Source organism: Triticum urartu, chromosome 7, assembly GCF_003073215.2.
Source record: "Triticum urartu cultivar G1812 chromosome 7, Tu2.1, whole genome shotgun sequence".
NCBI classification, from domain to species: Eukaryota; Viridiplantae; Streptophyta; class Magnoliopsida; order Poales; family Poaceae; genus Triticum; species Triticum urartu.
The window spans coordinates 709,203,045-709,224,907 of NC_053028.1; the positions used below are offsets into that span (position 1 = coordinate 709,203,045).

At 42.9% G+C, this 21,863-nt stretch overlaps 1 pseudogene; it reads right to left on the minus strand.

Moving 5' to 3' along the window:
• Positions 1-13,735: 13,735 nt before the first annotated feature.
• LOC125519559 overlaps positions 13,736-21,863 on the minus strand; it is a 70,039-nt pseudogene continuing 61,911 nt past the window's right edge.

The window sequence follows — 21,863 nt, forward strand, 5'->3', positions numbered from 1 at the left end:
TTGATATTGGGGTACATAGCTAGCCCGGATCCTTAACAGCCTATCCCAAACATCTTTCAAAGATTCATCAAAAGATTCATCAAGTAAGTAACGAAAAATTCCAGAATCATCTTCATCTCTCTTGATAACTCCGGCAAGTTGTTCTATAGCATTCCGATTTATGAGTTTAGATAAGATAGCAGGATTGTCTAAAGCACTAGAACTTGGGAGAGAACCCCCAACTCTTTTTGGTTCTGACATTGCGAGGGAAAAGAGGCAAATAGAGAGGGAGGATAGAGAGAGAGAGGGCGAATAAAACGGCAAGGGTGAAGTGGGGGAGAGGAAAACGAGAGGCAAATGGCAAATAATGTAATGCGAGAGATAGGGATTGTGATGGGTACTTGGTATGTTGACTTTTGCGTAGACTCCCCGGCAACAGCGCCAGAAATCCTTCTTGCTACCTCGTGAGCTTGCGTTGGTTTTCCCGGAAGAGGAAGGGATGATGCAGCAAAGTAGCGTAAGTATTTCCCTCAGTTTTTGAGAACCAAGGTATCAATCCAGTAGGAGGCCACAGTCAAGTCCCTCGTACCTGCACAAAACGTTAGCTACTCGCAACCAACGCGATTAGGGGTTGTCAATCCCTTCACGGTCACTTACGAGAGTGAGATCTGATAGATATAATATTTTTGGTATTTTTGGTATAGAGATGCAAAGTAAAAAGTAAAGGCAAAGTAAAAAAGCAAAGCAAGATTAAAGTGATGGAGATTGATATGATGAGAATAGACCCGGGGGCCATAGGTTTCACTAGTGGCTTCTCTCAAGAGCATAAGTATTCTACGGTGGGTGAACAAATTACTGTTGAGCAATTGACAGAATTGAGCATAGTTATGAGAATATCTAGGCATGATCATGTATATAGGCATCACGTCTATGACAACTAGACCGAAACGATTCTACATCTACTACTATTACTCCACTCATCGACCGCTATCCAGCATGCATCTAGAGTATTAAGTTAAAAACAGAGTAACGCCTTAAGCAAGATGACATGATGTAGAGAGATAAATTCATGCAATATGAAATAAATCCCATCTTGTTATCCTCAATGGAAACGATGCAATACGTGCCTTGCTGCCCCTTCTGTCACTGGGAAAGGACACCGCAAGATCGAACCCAAAGCTAAGCACTTCTCCCATGGCAAGAACTACCAATCTAGTTGGCCAAACCAAACGGATAATTCGGAGAGACTTGCAAAGATAACCAATCATACATAAAAGAATTCAGAGAAGATTCAAATATTATTCATAGATAGAATTGATCATAAACCCACAATTCATCGGTCTCAACAAACACACCGCAAGAAGAAGATTACATCGAATAGATCTCCACAGGAGAGGGGGAGAACTTTGTATTGAAATCCAAAAAGAGAGAAGAAGCCATCTAGCTACTAAGTATGGACCCGAAGGTCTGAGGTAAACTACTCACACTTCATCGGAGAGGCTATGATGATGTAGAAGCCCTCCGTGATGATGGCCCTCTCTGGCGGAGCTCCGGAACAGGCCCCAAGATGGGATCTCGTGGATACAGAAAGTTGCGGCGGTGGAATTAGGTTTTTGGCTCTGTCTCTGTTCGTTTGGGGGTACGTAGGTATATATAGGAGGAAGGAGTATGTCGGTGGAGCACCAAGGGGCCCACAAGGCAGGCAGCGCGCCCTAGGGGGGGCGCCCCCACCCTCGTGACCGCCTCTTTGACTCCTTTGAGTAGTGTCCAAGTCTCCTGGATCACGTTCGGCGAGAAAATCACGTTCCCAAAGGTTTTATTCCGTTTGGACTCCGTTTGACATTCCGTTTCTTCGAAACACTGAAATAGGCAAAAAAAACAGCAATTCTTGGATGGGCCTCCGGTTAATAGGTTAGTCCCAAAAATAATATAAAAGTGGAAAATAAAGCCCAATATAGTCCAAAACAGTAGATAATATAGCATGGAGCAATCAAAAATTATAGATACGTTGGAGACGTATCACACTCCATCGGCCATTAATATTTCTCAGGGCAATAATTATGTATCGAGCATGTTTATGCTAAAGGCGATAGTTATTTATCGGCCATGTCTTTGCTTAAGACGATATTCATATATCGGTCGTTGCTTGTTTGAACCTCTTGATGCAAGTTTGGTGAAAACTTCTCAACTTATATAACAATCCGATGATAAGATTCCATAGATATGTATCTCAAAGCCATCCTCCAAACCATATTATTCACCCTTTTGCTAGGATTTTGCAGATAATCAAGAATGAACTTCCTGCAATCCTTACTTTGCCTGCATTAAAGTTTCATTAGTAGCCGAGGTGGTGAGGTCCAATTCAGCCTTACCTATCTTGGCAAGGATAAGCATCGGCTATTGATAGATGTGCAATACACCATGACGGACATGGTAGCCGGATGCTTGTTATACCAACTCTCTCCAATTGTCATGTCTAGAAATATGAAGAATATTAAAGCAACCCAAGGTAAATTTTGCATCTAGACATACCCCAAGATAAACTATAAGTGATTCATCAAAACATTGATAAACCCTGAATATTTGTTGCACTACTCATAACGAATCACCGAAAGCCTCAATATGCATAGCACCTATAGCAAATAAAATATCCTATCTGAATAACAATGCATATTCGGCTTTGATTAATCACGCATAAAAATATTCTAAGCGGCATAAGGCTTAAAAAATAGTGCCATAAAGAAATATATAAACAACACCAACACTTTGACCATTGCTACGAATTGAACCATCAAAACATAATCTCCACAGTACTAGAAAGACAAGGCTAATATCAACATTGTGCATGACATTAATCCGATGTTAAGTAATAAAATCGGCTATGATTTCGCCTCTTATAGATCTCAAAGATGCATAAGCCAAATCATATCCAAACAAAGTATAAGCGCACTAGCCAATTCTGCAACTATGAATTGGCCTATGCAGCATATATTCAATGACACCGGTCTTGATGTCTATCATAACATAGGCATACATATCAATTTCCATGAGCACGTACCTTATCTCGCTCTCCAATCGAACTAAGGACGATGTTAGAGTACTACACCGGCCATGCATTGACATAATCTTAGGATGATAGATAAATATCGGCTATTACCATGTAAACTTCATTCAAAGCACATATAGACGAAGTAAACAAATGAAATGAAAAATCAAGTATTTTCGGCCCTTTGGATCAGCAATAAACTTGTAGCTAATCAAATGTATAATGATTTGGCAATACCCTTTCATGATGTAAGAAATTATATTGCATCCATGGATTAAAATAAGCCCATTGAGGGTTACCAATCATACCTGATGACGAATTCCATGGCATAGGCGTTAATGGCACAGTTGAACAATATGGATAATGTGTAGACTGAAGATGTTTAAACCTTCGGCTTGGTCCTTCATAGTTTTCACTCTTTTCCTTCTTCACCTTCGCCGCACTTCTTGTAACGGAAGCTTGCACATAATTATTATTTTTAGTACTTCCTTTGGGAACACATGCCATGTTCCTTTCTTCAAGTTCTTGTGCACTAAGCTTTTGTAACTCCTTCTTTTGCCAGTATGATAAGCCGAGTGAGCACCTCGACTGTGATTTTGTTTCAACCAATGGCATCTCTTTTCGGGCCTTGTGCACCCTTAACTTCTTTTCTTCAAATTTGGCACTCTGATTTTTATCCATTGATTGCTTCACTTCTTTGCCTTTTGTAGCCAATGTCAACACTTTAATTGGCTCTTTGTTATTTGAGATCAAATCTGAAGTAGCACATTTACGACCTTCTCTTTCCACACGGTAAACTTGCTTTACCACCTCTTTCTTCTTCCTTGAGCTCTGGACCAATTCCTTATGATTGAAACGGTCTTTGACGCGTGATTATTCAAATGTTAATCTTCTTGGAGCTGCATAGTATTGGTGAGATGGTCTAAAATAAGATGGAGAATGTGCCCTTGTATCATACATGTCCCATGATAAATATGGATATATATGAGCATAGGGAGGCATCCACGACATTGGCAGCCCAAAATAAGGATATGAATATGTTGCAATAAAATTCTCACTTTGCCAATACCGATCCTCATATTTGCGCCTTGGGGGTGATCTTCGTTTCTTTGCATGATTTGGATAATAAGCATTCTTCTCTTCACTCTTCTTTTGATATTTATCCAATAGTTTAGCGAAGGTGATTTTTGATCTCTTACACTTGCGTTTATTTCAGCTTTGTTTTCTTTTGGTTTGCTTTCATCGACCATTGGATTTGCTTGCTGCCCCCCCCCCAGTCCTTGGCGTCTCCATTGTAGCTTCAATGAAATTTTCGCCCTCAAGATTACGTTCATTATGTTCTTCAACAACTTCTTTACTTTAAAGATTGATCCCATCACCTGCAGTTTTTACCTTCTCTTTAAATGGATCTGCTTGAAACAGCCAATGCAAAAAATTTCTACCATCGGGACCAATCAGAATAGACTAGTCATCTCTTGGTGTCTCAACAAATTTCAATCGTCCTTTATCAATGGCCGATTTAAATATTTGACGAAACATGTTGCAATCCTCAAAATTATGCTTGGACGTATCTTGCAACTTACAATACATTCGTCCCTGGACAGATGGCCCAAGATAGTGATCAAGAATTCTAATATAATTATTTCTCAACAATAAATCAAATATTTGATCACACATGCTTGAATTGAACGTAAACTTTTTATTCTCTAGACGATCTTGTCGTGAGAACGGCTTTGGAGTTAAGCAAACGAATGGTTCAGATTTTGCATCACCCCATTCGGTTATGCATTGTGTTTTACACTCTATCTCCGATGTCTTTGTGTTGACGCTCAGAAGTGGCACAATCATAAAAGTTGCTTGAAGCTATGTCAAGATTAAATCAAACTTATGATTGGTAGTCACCATGGGATGAATTTCTTTGAGAAGATCAAGATGGATATGAAGGTGGTCTAAAACGAAGCTCGGATGCAAAAGTTATGACAAGTTCGGAGATGCTCATGTTGACACCAGATTTTGGCATGGTCAAAAACACAATTAAGATGGCCTCAAATGAAAAAGTGCTCAAAGCAGGAAAGTTATGTATCGTCAAAAGGAGAAACTTTTATATTTGGGCCATAGCCATCCGGATTCATCTCTAAGGCCGAAATTGTGTTCAGAATACTATTCGGCTGATTACGCCCCCAGAATGGCCTCGTATGGAAAAATGGTCTACACGAATTGTCTTCGTATCGTCGAAACGATTGATTCTGATATAAATATCATCCCAATCCGAGTTAGTATGCAAAAGTTAGAGCTATCGGAATGCAGCCCTGAGGCAAAATATGGCGCGCCCCACCAAACGCCATGTCTGATGGGTAGCACGAGCAAACAGATGTTTTGTGCGAGCTATTTGACCCTCAAGATGACCTCTGATCAAAAAATGTTCAACATTAAAGTTGTTCGCCTCATTGAAACAGTCAAGATTTCTTTTGGACTCGTTTCCATCCGAGGTTGTTTACCACCACAAAAAAGACCCGCAAGGTGCAGCCAGTTTAAACCGAAAAGTTTTGGAAAGTTCAGGCAAAACCAATCCGAATTTGATTAGGGTTTTGGACCTGAATACAAGCCTTTTCCTTGCACGGGAAGTCCAGCCGCCTCTTATATACCTAAGGGGTGACGACCGATTGAACAACACACAATCGATCAAATCATCTACCACTTTTTATCTTTTATCTTTTCTCCTTAACCCTAGTTCTTCTTCTTCCTCGTTCTTCATCTGTTCTTCTTGTTACAGGGCGGCAAACCTTGAGGCCCTAGGGGCGATCAGGTCGACCTAGGGCAGCCCATAGCCGCCGCGCGCCCTGACGGGGTCCATCCCGGGCGTGTGGGGTTTTGGGTCTACAAAAGCGCCCGTCGGATTGCTTGCGTACCGCGCATCCGGACGGGTCTCCTTCGACGTGAGCTGCGTGCATCACCCTCGGAGTTGGAGGTACACGGTGATGTGTTCGTGTGCTCACACACTTTTTGGCGACTCCGCTAGGGATGAAGCTTTGAACGGTCTCCGGCCTGTTCTTCCTACGAAGAGATTGTCACCTAGGGTTTGCAATCTACAAAGGTAATATGAATACCCAATTCCCTACTGTAGATGCAAATAATTCATATGGTGTTACTAGATCGTTCAATGAGTATACTCTATCGGCCAGCCCTAGTCTTTTCAATAATGCATCTAATTACATGCAAAGGCTAACTTACATGCTTCAACTTCTTGTGATACTAGTAACATGCACCATATGTACTCCAACTCTCATGCATCGGCAACCCCACAAATCGTTATGCCGATGAACAACATGGTGAGTTCGGTTAATAAATTTGAAACACCTCATGTTAGAATTTCGAATGCCATGCAAGAAAGTGTTTCACCCTTTTATTCATCGGCAAGTAATGTGCAATATACTAATCCAACCATGCCGATGAATGAGCGAATTGGCCATGCTACTACTGGCTATTCGGCCAGTTACTCTCAACCGTCATATGTTACACCTCATGTTAGTAATTTTTCGGCACCATACACAATTGTAGATGCTCATAATTCAGCTTCACACCTTTCTGGTCATAGCCGAATAAATGTAAATTTTACAGGAGCGACTGTGCCAAATATTGCAGAAGATGAGGTAGTGTTGGCTGCATTGAAGAGTTTAGCCCAGAATAAGAGGATTAGTGCTATTTGCCTTGAACAACATGAAAAAGAGCTATTTCCTGATTATGCCGCAATAGAAGTTAGAGTTTTGCAAGAATATGAATCTTTGCCAATTGATAAAATTGGCGAGTAAAAATACGGTTTTACAACAATGCATATGCCTTCACCTAGTACTACATCATATTATACACCCCCTACACAATTGCAAAATTTCGGCAACACCCGTGTGTCATTGCCAAAGAATCTAAAAGCATTGGAGGGCAATCATATCCGGAGTGGTCTGAAATTGAGGAAAAGCTTAAAGCCAATTTTGCCGCTCGCCGCCAGAAACAAATAGAAAAGGGCTCAGATAAAAGAAGCATTATCAATTGGTAGTATCAATGAAACGAAGGATGATTCAGAACATGAAAGTGCTTCGGTTGACAAAACCAAATCAAGTAGTATATGTTATGAATCCATCAAATCCAACGAGGCAAGCATTACTGAGAAAGGGCATGGCAAGCATAGGAAAACAACGGTGCTTGATTTTTCTGAAGTCAATGGAACCTACTTCCTGCCCTATGAGTTACGTGCCATAGAAATTGACAGGCTTCAAGGACAAGAACAGGTAGCAGAACAAAGTTCGGCCAACAAAAACCTTCAGTGTAATGATGCACGGAATCAAGAAAAAGATGTTGAAGAGGCATTGGGGAGCCACCCAAAGATGAAGAAAGATATTGTTCAAGCCACACCACCATCATGCTCTCCCAATATATTTGAAGAGGTATGTTGAGCAAGCAATTTACCTATTTTCAAATTTGGTCAAAACTTTATTGTTGATGCATCTATTAGAAAATCCTCTTAAGTAATTTTGAAAGACCAATGAAGAAGGGTAATTTACTTGTTAGCAATAAAATTTTTATAGAATATAATGGTCAACCCATTGTGCCATTTATAAAGACCGATTCTGACTTATAAAGACCAATCAAGTCTTTCCTCATTGCTTTATTTAAAGTTCGTATCTACATGGGTAGTTTTGCTTGTTTCATACTTGGCTTACTCTTGGTCTCAATTGAAGCATGTATGTTCTAACTATTTTTGTTTCAGAAACATAAAGCCAAGGTTAGATTCTTTTCAGAAAACCGATGCTAGTATAATATCTTATCCAATGACATCGGTAAAAGAATGCAAAATAAAAATCATAGCCGAATGGGGCGATACAAAATCTGAACCATTCGTTTGCTTCACTCCAAAGTCGTTTTAACAGCAAGATCGGCTAGAAAATAAAAAATTACCTTCAATTCAAATATGTGTGATCAAATCTTTGATTTGTTGTTGAGAAATAATTATATTAGAATTCTTTATCACCATGTTGAGCCATCTGTCCAGGGACGAATGTATTTTAAGTTGCATGATTCGTCCAAGCATAATTTTGAGGATTGCAACATGTTTCGTCAAATAATTAAACCAGCCATTGATAAAGGACGATTGAAATTTGTTGAGACACCAAGAGATGACCAGTCTATTCCAATTAGTCCCGATGGCAGAAAGTTTTTTCATCGGCTGCTTCAAGCCGATCCACTTAAAGAGAAGGTAAAAACTGCAGGTGATGAGATCAAGCTTTCAAGTAAGGAAGTTGTTGAAGAGCATAATGAACATAATCTTGAGGGCGAGAATTCCATCGAAGCTACAATGGAGACGCCAAGGACTGGGGGGCAGCAAACAAATCCAATGATCAATGAAAGCAAACCAAAAGAAAACAAAGGCCGAAATAAGCGCAAGTGTAAGAGATCAAAAATCACCTTCGCTGAACTATTGGAAAAATATCAAAAGAAGGGTGAAGAGAAGAATGCTTATCAGCCAAATCGTGCAAAGAAACCAAGATCACCCCCAAGGCGCAAATATGAGGATCGCCAATGCCAATGTCGTGGATGCCTCCCTATGCTCATATAGATCCATATCCATCATGGGACAGGTATGATACGAGGGCACATTCTCCATCTTATTTTAGACCATCTCACTAATATTATGCAGCTTCGAGAACATCAACATTTGAACAATCACATGTTAAACACCGTTTCAATCATAAGGAATCGGTCCAGAGTTCAAGGAAGAAGAAAGAGGTGGTCAAGCAAGTTTACCGTGTTAAAAGAGATGGTCGTAAGAGTGCAACTTCAGATTTGATCTCAAATGAAAAGGAGCCAATTAAAGTGTTGACATTGGCTACTAAAGGCAATGAGACAAAGCAACCAATTATTGAGAGTCGAAGTGCCAAATCTGAAGAAAGGAAGTTGAGAGTGCACAAGGCCAAAAAGGAATTGCCATTGGTCAAAACAAAATCACAGCCGAGATGCCCCCTCGGCTTATCGTATTGGCAAAACAAGAAATTACAAAAACTTAGTGCACAAGAACTTGAAGAAAGGAACATGGCATGGGTTCACAAAGGAAGTGCCCAAAATAAGAATTATGTGCAAGCTTCCATTACAAGAACTGCGGAAAAAATGAAGAAGGAAAAGAGTGAAAACTATTAAGGACCAAGCCGAAGGTTCAACCAACTCAAGACTTGGTGTTCGCTAGTGAAAACAGAGTGATGGCTAAATCGAATTGTACAATAAACTGAAGCCAAACACTCTAGTGAACATAAAGTGATGGCTAACTAAAGCCACATACATAATTGTGAAAACATAATTTATCTAATATTTTAAAAGTCTTCATCCCACATTTAGAAAATGTTCATGCTGAGTTTGCTCAAGTTTTGGAAAATGTTTGTTCAATTCAAAAAGAATTATGTGACATTTAAGATGATGTCTCCATGTTGTGGAATTTGCACACTGCGCGACTAATTCAACTACAGAAATTCGGAGGATGAAAGTAAACATTTCTTGGTGAATGCTGGGTGATTTCCAACATGAGATGGTAACTAATTCCCATTGTAAGATTTAGTGTCAATCTGTCATGTTTTTTATGCATATAAGCATTAGCTACTTTCCTAAGCGTTAATAACAAGTACATTTACATTGGTCTTTATTATAAATTGACAAGTTCAAGTGATGAACATGTGCAGGACGTGAAGAGAGTCGTGCAACCAACTCAAGACTTGGTGTTCGCTAGTGAAAACAGCGTGATGGCTAAATCGAATTATACACTAAACTGAAGCCAAATACACCGGTGAAGATAAAGTGATGGCTACACTGAAGCCACATACATTATTGTGAAAAAATAATTTTTTTAATATTTTAATAGTGTTCATCCCACATTTAGCAAATGTTCATGCTGTGTAAAAAAGTTTGCTCGAAGTTTAGAAATGTTTGTACTGTTCAAAAAGAATCGTGTGACATTTCCAAGATATCCACTCGTTTCAACAAAATGTATGTTGCATTTTGAAAAATGTTATATAATGTTCATTGGGAACAAACATTGATGTATTATCAACATGTGTGCGGATAACCGGGTTACAAGTGTACAACTAGTTACCCCGAGAGAAGATAAGGGAGCAATCACAGGAGCCTTTGCGACAATCTTGAGAATCATGTTCGGAGTCCGGGAGGAAAGGTCAGAGCTGCTGATAGGCAACGACGTCACGAACGACGAAGAGGTTGGTGTGCCGCATGTGGTCATCGACAACGGGGAGCGACGACTGGCGGCCATGGTGCTCATGCAAGAATGCGGGTGTGGATGTCAAACTGCGTCATGACATGGTGATGGCACAACAGCGGACGTCATCCTTCGGCGGCAACCTATGCGTATTTTTTTCTATCATCTTCTCGGGCAGGACCTCGGGCAGGGTCACGCCTCTCCTTCCCTGAATCGTAATGCTCCGTCGACTCCGGTCGGCTGGAAAGAGAAGAGTAGATTTAGTCCAACATCATGTTGAATCAAGAAGAGAGGCAAATAAGGTGATAGGAAGCTTAAGTTTTACCTTAATCAATATTCTTAATGAGGTTATAAATACAATTATTGAAATAATTATATTTCCAAACGACGGGACAGTTCCAAGCCTTATTTTTTGAGTGTGATCCCAGCCATAGTCTTATCTTGGACTTCCCCACCCTCCATTTCAGTGTGATCTTTGCCAGTAATCCTCCGACAATTGGTTGGTGTGAGGCTCTGTTCTCTCCCTCTCTCGATCCATCAGGTCCTATATGAAATATCTTCATGTCATCACATTCCACATTTTATTGCTTCAGGTGGCCAGGCTAAGATGATGTCTCCGTGTTGTGGAAGATGCACACTGCAGGATGAATACAACTACCAGAATTCGGAGGAAGGAAGTGAACATTTCTTGGTGCCTAAGATGGGTGATTTCCAACACGAGATGGTAACTAAATTCTATTGTTAGATTTAGTGCCAATCCGTCATGTTTTGTTTATTATGCATTTAGGCATTAGCTACTATCCTAAGTGTTAATGAAAACTACATTTACATGTGTCTTTATTACACATTGACAAGTGAAACTGATGAGCGTGTGTAGGACGTGGAGACATTGGTGCAACCAACTCAAGACTTGGAGTTCGCTAGGGAAAATAGAGTGATGGCTAAATCGAATTATACACTAAACTGAATCCAAATACACTAGTGAAGATAAATCGTGGCTTGGGCTTGGCCTTCCCCCTCGCCCAACCAACTCAAAGGTTTCAGCTTACCCATCACTTTATCTTCACTAGTGTAATTGGCTTCAGTTTAGTGTATAATTCGATTTAGCCATCACTCTGTTTTCACTAGCGAACACCAAGTCTTGAGTTGGTTGCATCCACCCTCTCCACGTCCTACACACATTCATCACCTGCACTTGTCAACGTATAATATAGACACAAGTAAATGTACTTGTCACTAACGCTTAGGAAAGTAGCTAATACCTAAATGCATAAGAAAGAAAGCATGATGGACAGGCACTAAATCTAATAATACGAATTACTTACCATCTCCTGTTTGAAATCACCCATCATAGGCACCAAGAAATGTTTATTTTATCATCTGAATTTTTGTAGTTGTTTTCATCATGCAGTGTGCATCTTCCACATTGTGAAAACATAATTTATTTCATATTTTAAAGTGTTCATCCCAAATTTAGCAAATCTTCATGCTGTGTAAAAAAAAGTTTACACAAGTTTCAGAAAATGTCAGTACCATTCAAAAAGAATTATGTGACATTTCCAAGCTATGCACTCGTTTGAGGAAAATGTACATTGCATTTAGGAAAATGTTATATAATGTAAAAAATGTTCCGTCCACTTCAAAATGAATGTACCTTACAATTAAAGGAGCCGTGAACAAAAGGCATGTCAAGGGAAAAGCAAAACAGAACTCATAGCCATTAAGATATGTCCTGTGGAGAATGAAGGTTATAGAGTTTACTCGTGAGCTCATATGGACCCTCGGGAACAGTAAAATTAAAAACCTGAATGTTTTTGGAACAAACATTGACGAATTATCAACATGCACACAAATTTTCATGAAAAAACAACACATGGACCATCAATTTTGTTTTTTCTACGGAAGCATATTTACATGTTTTTTCTTCATGGAAATTTGCACGCATGTTCGGAATTTGCACCCATGGAGAAAAATTCAGATTTTTAAATTTTGTTTACTATTTTTTATTTTACTATTCATGAGGGTGCGTAAGAGCTAGCGAGCAGAAACTTAATGTCCCTGGTGTTTTTCATCTCATGGCCTAGAATTGGAATGATACTCTCTTGGAGGGTGTGGTGAATAAGCAACATGCAATACTGACTTATTCCATTCCTTTTTGAAGGAAGTTGAATAAAGTTGTCTTTGATGCCTCCATCATTGACAGGTCAATTCGGCACTTGAAGGCCCATATTTTAGCCTCGTAATCCTGCATCATCCAGATATAGATAGAAGCTAGCCGGGGAGTCAAGCCATCTAATAAAGCAAGTGTACCCTCATTGTCTAACAACTTCCCGCCAAGGCATGAATGGGGTGGACCACACATCCATCAGAATGACCATGATTCTATGTTGAATAAAATAATGTCTCCACCACCTCCCATCGTGTGCCTGGCACCATAAATACGCTAGTGCATAGACTCGTGGTAAACAAGAGAACATGGGTGCGGATAACCGAGTTACAGATGTACAACTAGTTACCCCAAGAGAATATAAGGAGTCCATCATAGGAGCCTTTGCGACAATCTTGAGAATGGTGTTCGAAGCCTCGGAGGGAAGTTCCGAGCTGCTGATGGGCAACAGCATCACGAACAATGATGAGGGTGGTCGGCCGCCTGTGGCCATTGACAATGCGGAGCAATGGCTAGCAGCCGTGGTGCTGACGCAGGAATCCGGGTGTGGATGTCACACCGCGTCATGACATGGTGATGGCACAGCAGCGGCCGATGTCCTTCGGCGACAACCTATGTGTATTTTTCTCAATGAACTTCTCGGGCAGGACCTCGGGCAGGGTTGTACCTCTCTTTCCTAGCATCATAGTACTCCATCGACTTCAGTCGGGTGGAAAGACACAACAAGACTTAGTCTAACAACCGCTTGAATCAAGAGTTCAGTAATCATTATTTTTAATGAGGTTATAAATACAATTATTAAAACGGGTATATTTTTAAATGACGAGAGAGTTCCAAGTCTTAATTTTTGAGTGTTATCTCGGCCATAGTTTTGTCTTGGACTTCCCCACCTCCAATTTCAGTGTTATATCTCGGCCAGTAATCCTCTGTTTATTGTTTGGTGTGTTGCTCCGCTCTCTCCCTTTCTTGATGCATCAGATCGTAAATGAAATCTCTTCATGTCTTCAAATTCCACTTTTTATAACTGCAGGCTTGAAATAGAGAAGCACACTTACCTGGGGGCCCCATCCATCTCGGGGGCCCGGGGCGGCCACCCCCCTGCCCCCCATCAGGGTCGGGCCTGTGCCTATGCATGTTGCTCAGACAACATATAGGCTTTTCGAAACCACTTCTGGCCATGATTTCAAGTACTTGTCGTTCTAGATATGGAATTTCCTGCATTGAAACCCTAGAAATACAATAAATGTATCAAATATGGTAGGCAGGCCCAAAAAATGTCAGGGCCTGCCACGTGTCATGTGATGGCCTGAAATTTCTCGCACGTCCTGCTCCTCCTACTGGTTATATCAGGATTCTTGTTGCCATCTGAACTGTCCACCCCTTCATCTTGATCGCCATCCCCGCCGACCCTTGTGTCCGAATCTCCAGTTGCCATACGAACTGCTCTCTTCCATCTCTTCACTATCACGGTTATTCAGCCTATCTTCAAAAACCACGGGTGCAAAATACTTTGCAGATACCACTTCTCCTTGGCCACCGTTCCTTATCACCACTTGAGTCATTGCTGGAAGAACGAGGACGACAAACTTCCTCGAGAATGCTACGTTTCCACAACTTGGGGGATGTTGGCGGCTCGACAATAGCAAAATGACCCGCATCACATCCTTAAATTAGTTATACCTCAAGAGCAGGACGAGGATCCTTCCAAATGTGAGTTGCGAATAAGTTGTCTTCATCACACAGTTGAGAACACTAACAAGATGATCAAGACATCATAAGAAGCACCAAATGATGACAACGTGGGTGCCACCGCTACCATCCGAAATGACATGTTAGACCGGCACAAATAAGAAGAGCTACGAACAAAAGGCATGCCAAGGGAAAAGAAAAACTGGAGTCATGACCATTCAAACATGCTCTCTGCAATGGAGAATGGAGGCTCCTCATCTTCACAATACTTAAGAACTTGCCATCAATATCGCAGCGTACCATATGATTTGAGTTGAAAACGATCAGCAGCTCACGCTCGTTTAGCACAACAATATCGTTGAACAAGTCAACCATGTCTTGAAAACCCATATATCAGCCTCGTAATCCTGCATTGCCCAGATATCAATGGAAGGGAGCCTGGGAGTCGAACCGCCCCAGAAAGCAAGCGTCCCTTCCATGTTGAACAACTTTCCATGATGGTACCGCTGGGTGGGACCGCACATCCATTGGAATGACTCCGCTTCTGTGTCGAACACAATAAAGACTCTGCTGACTCCCACAACGCTGATGGCACCATAGGCACAACGGTGCAGGCTGCCACGATGGTGGACCCGCAGTGGACGGTTGGATGAAAATTACAGCTCATTCAGTAACTTCTGTTCCACCAATGGCGATGAGACTGGCGGCATTATGACTCTGACATGCCTGGGCTTCTCGGATCCCACTGTGAGGATGTATAAGATGGATTTAGACAAGTCAAGTGACTATGAGACCCAAATCACCCTATATTCACTAGTTGAGTGGTGGCAGTAGAAACCGACTATGGTGTTGTGTTGCTTCTGAGGCTGGGGCAGGACATCACGCTTGAGAATCACGGGGTTGCAGAGTGTCCTCCACACGGCGAATCACATGAGGAGTCACGGTGCTGAGATGGATGAGTTAGAGCATATCCACCCGTCCCCCCAAGAAACCCCCACCCGTCCCCCCAAGAAGCCCCCAGGAGCACTTTTTCAGTGCCGGCGGACGGAAGAAGAGCTCGCCTACAAGGACGTCACACATGTTGTTTTTTCCTTTTACTTTTTTTTATATTTGAAAAAATACTAAATACATATATTGTGAGAAAATATTTTAGTTAGTTTTTAAAAGTGCTCATGGCACATTTGAAAAAATGTTCATGTAGTGTAAAACAGGTTTGCTCATAAAAAATGTTTGTATCAAAAAAAGTCTGTCATTAAAAAATGTTCAGACGTTTCAAGAAAATGGTTGTTGGTGATGGGCACCAGCGTCATGGACGATGACGAAATTCATACAATCGCCTCTAATTCGCATAGATCTGCTGCACAACGATGACGAAACTGGACGGGATCTAGATCCGCGGCCCACCACTAACAACCATCACCAAGCAGGATAGCCCACCAGGGCACGCCCATCACAAGCCATGGAGGCAACAGGCCAACAGCCACCGCCCATGGCCACCTGACAAGTCGAGGTATTCCATGACTCTCCGCAGTACCACCACTCGCCAGAAACGAGAGGGCCACACGAGGACCCTACGATCATCGGTCGATCCAGCCGGACGGCGCGCTGTAACCAGGGCCTCCACTCCCGAGGAACCTCCTCGCCCCCGCAGTCGTTGGTAGTCATGCGGCTTCACCCACGACTTCCTCAGGAGGCGACGAGACAAAAGATGGGACGAGGAGGTTGTGTGCTAAGGGATACCGCCGGTGGCTAATGGATGAGGACGGCTTGGTGGATGGCCATGGAGGAGAGCACGAGATCGCCCATCCACTTTTTTATTATCAAACTTGTCTCTAGTATTTCCATCCGGCGGTGCGCATAGTAAGCGTGTTCTGTCGCCTTTAATTAACTTGCTTTGGGCCAGCTGCAAGTGGAGAGAGAAAATCAAGAGGGCGCACCCAGGGAGTGAGAGGAGACGGCGGCCAATTCGGAGGCGATTGCTCACCTATATTAGGGAATAAGGTGGCGGAGAAGGAGCACGTCAACTCAGAGCAGCAACCACTAGTGCAGAATCGGGCAATAGCACCGGTTCGTAAGGCCCTTTAGTTCCGGTTCGGTAACCGGTACTAAAGTGTGGGCACTAAAGGTCCCCCTTTAGTACCGGTTCAGCACGAACCGGTGCTAAAGGGCAATCACGTGGCACGAGCCAGCTCCGGGGGCAGGGAGTTCTTTACTACCGGTTGGTGACACCAAGCGGTATTAAAAGGTTGGGGGGGTTGGGTTTATGATTTGTTTTTTATTTAATTTTGTGTTTTCCATTTAATTCTTTTTCGTTTGCTGGTATTTTATGATGCTACATATTGTACATGTTATGCATATATATAAATAGAATTTCTAGTAGAACCGATCGTATATATATATATCATCGAATGTCTCATAACCACCATTAATTCACACATATATACACACATGTATATATGTATACAATTAGGTAGATATATACAATTCCTCCTAATTGTTGCCTTCGGAGCCAGTGGCATTAGCCTAATTGGTGCCTTTGGAGCACGATGACAATTGGAAGTGGTTCATGGGGACGGTAGCGGGTAAAAGTATTCTCTTTTGGGATCTATGACCTGGTCGAGCAAAAATCCCGCTATTTCCTCTTGAATTGCTTCTATGCGGTCCTCTGCTAGGAGCTGCTCCCGCACCTCTTTGAACTGTTAAGAAAGAGATCAATATGCATGTGTATTAGTTGTGTGACTAGATATCGATAATGGTGTAAAAATTGTGAATAGTGTTCTGACAAACGTACCCACTCCTGTCTTTGAGATCTGCTCCTTTCAGACGCCATCATGCGAATGTTCTCGCAAACGTAGTATGTACACAGATTATTCCCCGGCGCCTGCTTCAGAGCCTTTACGAGAATGAAATTTTATCAGATAATAATTAATCAAGCATGATAATTAAAGAGATGGCAGCTAGCTAGTACAACTTAATTACTTACCTTGGGTCGATACCATTTCAGATTTCGTTTCCATTGGCCTGGAGTGACGCTGATGAACTTTGCCCAAGCCCTGCCCGCCGACAAAGAAAATGAATAAATGGGTTATTAAATAGTTGTTATCAGGAAATGACGAACTAATTAAATAGGCCGAGATATAGTTAATAATGATTGAAATTACCTGTTGACTATCCCCTTCAAGATGGTGTAGTCACTTGCTTTTTTAAGTAGTGAGTCAAGTATTTCAACTGTTCCTTCATCAACTTTAATGATTAACAAGATCCAGTGAAATCTGCATGCACACACGTTTGCATGTCTTAATTAAGCGGGCATATGTAAGCAAAAACATGTAGCTAGCTAGTAGGAAAAAATAGAATTTGTAGTACAAGACAGTGTGACTCACTCGAAGTTGTAAGAAAGTAGTATATCTTCATTGGTATTGAGGCACTTGAAGAACTCTAGCATGCTTTCCTCTACACTTTTTTCATAATATGGATCTAATTTCCATGTGTATTCATTAATGGTATTTGGGTCAATGAACCCAATGCCATAGCGTCCACCTTTTTTCATTTCATAAATCTTCATCCTGCATAATACCACAGAAAAGAATATAGTGAGGATAATTACAGGTAATGATTGATCAAAATGATCACTACAGCTAGCTTGAGACTTAAATTGCAGAAAGAAATCACTTACAGACAATAGCAACTAACGATAGATTTGTCGAGTGCGTCTTGATTGAATAACTGAAATAGTTCTGAATACCCAACGGACACAGCTTTCTCATGGTAGTAATGATCCTTCTTGACATTCACCATGAGGGACTCTCGACTGGAAATCTTGGTAATGTCCATGTACCATTGATGCAATTCATACATTCTCGTTGGGAGCTTCTTGACCTCGTCTGGCTCGACCAAAGGTTGGCCCCGGACATATTTCTGTTTTATTTCCTCCTCTCTAATCAGAGACATGGGCTCGATATCGAGGAGTTGTCCAACAGTGATCATGAGCCTTTTAGCCCGCTCAATATGCTCCTCGGTTATTACCACATCGCCCAGCCCGGGAACGTTAACGGTTTGCCCACAATAATATTGGGCGCGCGTACTCTCATGTGTTGTTGGCACAACAAGCGGGGGGATTGATTGCGCCTCCTGTTCTCCTAGCTGGGGAACGGTTTTACCGCTCCTTTTGCCAGCTGATTTGCTCGAGCTCGAGCTCGCCTCTTTCTGTAGACATGCTCGATTTAACTTCCTGAGGTGGCGCTCATAGTCCGTGTCAACAGGCTTGGGAGCTGGTGCTCTAGCCATACGAATGAAGTGGTCAATCTTTTCCTCAGGCACTTTATCCCTTGGCGGCGGTGGCGGTATCGGTGCAAAATGGGCTTCCACCTCGGCCTTCGATATGGCTGCGTTTTCCTCCTCGGACTTGTCATAAGGCCTCTGCGGAAGAGGCGCGAGGCTGCTTGGACCATATTGAAATCACTTGCCTCCGCCTGTACCTCCAGTACTTCCTCGACATGTACCGCTACGCACCATAGCTGAGGCGGCTCTCTTCCGTGATTGCTGAGGCCGCGAAGACGACTGACATGGCTGAGTTAGAGGAGGAGGAGTGGCCTGAAGTTGTGCCGGACTTGGAGGAGGAGTGGCCTGACGCTTTGCCGGACTTGGAGGAGGAGGAGTGGCCTGAAGCTGTGCCGGACTTGGAGGAGGAGTGGCCTGACGCGTTGGTGGACTTGGAGGAGTGGGAGTCTGCTGACTCGGTGGCGGACTTCGACGAGGAGTCAGATGACGCGGTGTCGGTGGCCTTCGAAAGATGATGTAACCCTTGCTCCATAGGATGATACGATGGTTGGCCTCTCCCAGTGTGTGCTCCTCGTCACCTCCAGGATTGTCAAGCTCTAGCCCCGAATATTGGTCCACCACCTCATCAACCAAGACACGAGCATAGCCCGCTGGAATCAGGTTGCAATGGAAGGTTGCCTCGGGGGGATTTGTAAAAGCAACGGCGTCCGCGACCTTCATGGATATATTCTTCATTTTGAAATGTAGCTCGCAGTTAGTGTTCTCCATGATGTCATTCACTGGGTAGCTATCCAGCAATGCGTCGCCCGGGGTGGAACCCACGCTGCTTCTCGGCATGGATGGGACGGTGCTATCCAATGCTGGATCATCTGCTAGCTGCTGCAGCTGCTGAGACCCCCTTTGCTGGCTAAGTGAGTCGATCTGCTCCTACTGCCGCTGGAATTTGACTGCCAAGTTCGCGTGCGCTGATTCTAGGCCTTGAAGGCGTTCATAGTCTAGCTTCCTCTACTCCTCCTCCATCTTCCTCTTCTTCTCTCCGCAATCTTCTTTCTCGCATGAGTTCTGTAGTCGGCGTTCCAGTCCGAAAACCCCTCATACCACGGAATAGCGCCCTTGCCTCATGTTCTTCCCGGTTGTTCAGGATTTCCCAGGGCATGCGTAAGCTCGTCGTTCTCTCTGTTGGGCTCGAACACCCCCGATCGAGCCTCTTCTATTGCAACAAGTAGCTTATCTTCGGCTCCGTCCAGACATGCCTTCTTCGAAACTTTGCCTGTCTTCGGGTCCAACTCCCCCCATGCGCATAGAACCAAGTTCTGCACCTGGGGGACCAGCTCAATGTTTCTGGAGTGACACCTGCATCCTCCATCTCTTTCTCAGACTTATCCCACTTAGGCAATCCTACCGCATAGCCACGTGGCCCCAGCTTATGGAACTTATCCTTTTTTGCGGCATTGACCTTGTTTATTCTCGACCGTTCCTTAGATAATTCCGATTCCTTGAATTTCATGAAATCGTCCCAATGAGCACTTTGCTTCTCTAGTGTTCCCTTGAATACTAGAGTCTTCTTTCCTCCTTTGACGTACTGGTCCCATACACGATTCTTGTGGTTGTTGAATGCAACCGCCATCTTCCTAAGAGCAGCGTCCTTGACTTTCTCCACATCTGCATCTGTGAAATGATCTGGTAGGGTGAAATGTTCCATGAGCGTTTCCCAAAGCAGAAGTTTTTCTCTGTCTTCGACAAAAGTAAGATCCGGACATGGCTTTGCTGGCTCTCTCCATTCTTGATGGGAGATCGGGAGTTGGTCCTTCACAAGAACACCGCACTGACAAATGAACTTGTCCGCAATCTTCATAGGCGCTAATGGTTCGCCATTAGGTTTGATGGCCTCGATATTGTACTTTACACCCTCCTTTAACTTTTTGTTCGGGCCTCGTACTGTCCTATTGCCTGAAGATTTGCCCGATCCGGATGGCTGAAAGAAGAAAGATCGACTCGTTAATATATATCTTCAAGTCATTTAAAACATGTGATGATCACCAGATGCCTGCTTATATAAATATACCTCGCCGGTCTTTGTTGTTTCAAGATCAACATTTTCTTCGTCATGTTCATAGTTCATGACTTCATCATTTCGGTCGTCGCAATCGAATATCATATCACCCTCCCTGGTGTTGTTTAGATATTCGGAGCCGTCATAATCTTCTTCATTCTGATCATCATCTGGCCCGCGAGGATTGCGTATGATATTGAACAAGGCCTCTTCTCCCTCTATGCCGGTATTGTCCGCCATAGGTTTTATTTAACTAATCCAAAAGAAATATATTCAAATTACAATGCATGAATGCAATCAATTAATAAGGAAAAACTGAATCAATCATAGTACATAATAAGCATCATCGAATATAATCTCGAATACGTCGTCTCGAATAATAGATATAATCTCGAATACATCGTCTCGAATAATATATATAATCTCGAATAAATCATCTCGAATATTATATATCGAGTACATCACTGGCTATCTAGCTAGCTAATAAAGATCGAATACTAGAGAGTAATCTAGACGGTGGACAACCAAAGTGAAGGAACCATCACTGGATCATAGCTCGGGTGATCTCCCCAAAGAACCTGCTAGGTATTGGAGAACCTGACGTCCATAGCAGCCATTTAGCGATGGACGTGCTCGTCCTCCTCCCTGACACGGCGACGTACCACCTCCAGCAGGGCCGGCTCCCTCCGCACCGAAAGTGGCCCACGCGAACGCCACCAAAGGAGATGAGGGTCGACGACGTGACCCGGGGCCGGGTTCCTCACCAAGCGTCGCGCCCCTGAAGGTAGCACCTCCCAGTGCCAGCCCGGCGGAGCCCAGTCTCGGACATGGGTCCTCTGAAGCAGGACGTCGTCGCGAACGGGTCAACGGCGAGGATGCGGGCCGGGCATCGTCGACAACAAATACTATATGCAAATGTAACACTAATTATGCTATCATTGCATATGTCAAAAATCTATATGCTATTTCATACTAATTAAACATCTAACACTAAAAACAGAAAAAACAACTTCTATACATCCATTAAAAAACAGAAAAACAACATTATATAAAAAAAATTCCATACTAATTAAACACTAATTATATCCATCTAACATGCATTCATACATATATACTAGTGAAAAAATAATAATCTAAAAAATATAAACTAATTAAACATGCAAAATACGTATATACTAATTAACTTAAGGAAATGTGTGTGTGTGTGTGTTCATCATGCTTGTGTGTGTGTATGGGCTCGGGGAGGGGCGGCGCCCATGGTGGCCGCCGGGGGCGAGGGAGAGGGGTTAGAGGGGGAGAGCTCACAGCGGGGCGACGGCGACGGCGAGGCGACGGCCGGGGGAGGCGACGGGCCAGGGCGTGACGGGGGCAGCGACGCGGGGACGGCGCGACGGGGACG